The 3,588-nt window shown below is 35.5% G+C and overlaps 1 protein-coding gene across 4 annotated transcripts in view; it reads left to right on the top strand.

Moving 5' to 3' along the window:
* Positions 1–3,588, top strand: part of LOC117952683 (abl interactor 2-like) — a 71,316-nt gene that overhangs the window by 54,373 nt on the left and 13,355 nt on the right. The window lies entirely within an intron of this gene.

Raw genomic sequence — 3,588 nt, 5'->3', positions numbered from 1 at the left:
AATCTTCGTAACCTCCGATTGCCGTAACCGGGAGTCATTAACGCCAACGTGAATGACAATCTTGCTGTATTTACGTTTTTAGCTGTTGTGTGCAGAAGGTCTGGGATAGTAATTCAGGTTGGGAGTTTGACTCCATCTCAGGCTAGCACATCAACATAAACCCCTAATTGTGTAGGGCAGCTAACAGTATTTTTAATTCTACATGTCACTCACTACAAAAGTTTAAGTATAACAGAATTGTCTATTCACCTATCAAACCTTAACCAGTAGTTTCAGTTTAGCCCACATTAATGTTTTCAAGACAACACCCTGTAACATTTTGTAGCTTAGACCACTGTAGGTCCCACTGTAAGTCAACATTTTAATTTCTGGTAAGATTTTATATAGCACTGAAACAAATTCCATCTGAGTGAGTAAGAAAAGAGTCATAGATCCCATTAACATTATGATAAACCCACTATGATAGGCTACATTTTTTGGTGTATTGCAAAGTTAACCAACATTTTAAAGGTGGAAAAACACTTAAATCAGTGTGATCACCCTGTTGCACTGATTATTTCTCTTATGCCATACTGCCACTGAGTGCCATGCTCACTGTGTAAGGTTAACGTTAGCTTACACACTTTTAGTAGACTGACATTTCCGAGCATCTCAGGACATCTCTCTGATGCAGCGCGGTGGAAATCTCAGCGTGAGTTCGCCCATCTTCAAAAAGCTGGCAAATTAGGTCGGAATATTCATCCAATCCGGCCATGTCACTACCATAGACCGTTAATAAATATACAGTCTATGGTCACTATCTTTTGTCTCGACTTATTGTTTTTTTGGCAGATTCTGGTCCTAGTTAAGGTCACATCCGGGTCATGCATCTTGCGTCGAATTAAAAAAAAAAATTGGATGAAACGGGGTGAAACGCTTGTTATCTATTTTTCCATTTGAGCTCAACATTGTAAATTGGAAAAAATAGATGTTATCCGTTCTTTCCTTTTGGTTTTGGAAAAGAATATTGAGGAAACAAGCCATTTATTTGTTTTTTTGAGTTTTGGTTTTATTTTGAAAACGAATGAACTATCAGATTTGGTTGTTTTTTGTTTTTGTTTTATTTCATTTCAAAACGAAAATCCGTTGGCCGCCAAGTACACGGACTAATAACCCTTGTGTTGTCTTCCCGTCAAATTTGAAAATCAACACTTTTGTTGATGCTTTTTATTGATGTTTTTAACTTTTTCATACGTTTTTGTGTCACTTTTTTTAACACATCGTAACACTAACTTATTAACTAGTTTTATAGTTATTTTTTGAATTGATGGTCAATAAACCTCATATTTGGAAATTATACGTAATGTTTGAGTTAGAAAAGCAGAAATTAGGAATTATTTAGACAAAATTAAAGGAATGTATGTTGATGGATAGTAACAGACTGGAATATGTGAACATTTACACAATACTATTTCAAAACCACTTCCATTTGTTTTCAAATGCTATAAAATTGAATAAGACACCCCAAAATTAATGAAAGTAGAGATTTGTACTTGCCAAAGAGCATTGCGTGGAATCAATCATGTTATTTTGGTAAAAAGAACATTGATATAGGAAAACTTGTCAATGAGAATAAAATTGACTAAAACCTCAAAGTGTAGAAAAAGAACAAAAAATGTTAAAATTTACACTAGTTTACAGAAAAACAAAGTTGCAAGTTGACAGGAACATGTGGGTTAAAGAAAAACTATTTTTTTGTTTTAGATTCTCACAGTTAAAGTGTAGTGTCAGCTATGATAACAATTACAGACCTCTACGTGCTTTGGAAGTAGGAAAACCTGCAAAATCAGCAGTGGATCAAGTACTTTTTCTCCCCACTGTGTGTATGTAGTGGGCTGAGTGTGGCGCTGTGGTTGGTTAGCTGGCCTGGCAGAATTCAGCTCTCCGGGCGCCATGATTGGTCAGCTGGTCTGGCAGCATTCGGGCCTTCTGGCGCTGTGATTGGTCAGCTGGTCTGGCAGCGGTCAGCCCTCCTGGCGCTGTGATTGGTCAGCTGGTCTGGCAGCGTTCAGCCCTCCTGGCGGTGTTTCCTGTTTCTGACCTGCTGACTGACCGCCTGTTTCTGTTTCTATGTCCCAGCGTGTTGTCTGGAACTCTTTGACAATATTATCTTTACTATATTATGTTTTCTGAATACAAAAAATACAAACATGTAATCACAACAAACCTAGGTGGCAGGATCTTTGTCCCGCTAAATGTGTAGAAGTGACCTGAAGATTTAGATTAGAAGGAACATAGAAATATGTTAAGAAATGTTATTTTTCTAACTTAATGGATGAAGAAGAGAAAGTGTTTGAGGAACAGAAGGCACTCTGCAGTTTGTTGGGATAAAAATGCTCGTCGACATGCCAACAGAGAGAGACAGAGAGAGACATACACACACACACACACAGAAAGAGAGAGAGAGACACACACACACACACACAGAGGGACACGCACAAACACAAAAAGACACACACACACACACACAGAAAGAGAGAGAGACACACACACACACACAGAGGCACACGCACAAACACAAAAAGACACACACACAAACACACAGAGAGACAGGCACACACACACACACACACACACACACACACACAGTCAAACACACACACACACACAGCCTACCAACAACACCCCAGAAACACACTTAGTCACACATAATTTTCACATTCTTGTATAATTCTTGTTTTTGTTTTTGTTTTCAGTTGCACACAACCGAAAATATGATTATTTATTTATTATAAGCTGAATACCAGACACTCACGATTATTATCTTGATTAGTCGATGAATAGTTCATTAATAAATACACACTAATATTTACACACTAATATATACACAATAATATATACTCACTAATAAATACACACTAATATATCCACACTAACATATACTTAAATTATACGTACACACTTATATATACTCACTAAAATATATACTTACTAATATAAACTCACTAAAATATACTTACTAATACATACTCACTTATATAGACACACTAATATATACTCACTAATATATACACACTAATATAGACACACTAATATATACTTACTAATAGTTATCCAGTTTAGCTTAGAGTTTTTTTCTTTTTTACATTAGTGGTAATGGTTGTAATTAAGTTGAATAACCCATTCAACTTAATTAAAACCATTCCTACTTTTTCAACTATTCTTACTACTTCAGCTCATTCTAAATTTTTTAAATATTTCCACATCTTTTTTACATTTGTGGTGTTATTCAACTTAATTAAAGCCATTTCTACTTTTTCAACAACTCTTACAACTTTTACTGATTTAAGCTATTCAACCAGGTTAGCTTTAGCAATTCAGCAATTGAGCATTCCCACACATTTTCTGCAGAAAATGCATTTTCTAGTTTCAGTTAAACAGCACTTTGCACCAAAGTGCTTCACAAATACATATGTATGCACACACACACACATATATATACTACATGAAACAGTATATACATGTATTTATATATATATAAAATAAAATATATGTGTGTGTGTGTGTGTGTATATACACACACACACACTCTCTCTCTCTCTCTCTCTC

Source organism: Etheostoma cragini, chromosome 11 (assembly GCF_013103735.1).
Source record: "Etheostoma cragini isolate CJK2018 chromosome 11, CSU_Ecrag_1.0, whole genome shotgun sequence".
Lineage (NCBI taxonomy): Eukaryota > Metazoa > Chordata > Actinopteri > Perciformes > Percidae > Etheostoma > Etheostoma cragini.
The sequence above is the reverse complement of the archived record's forward strand: the minus strand, read 5'-3'. Positions and strand labels throughout refer to the sequence as shown.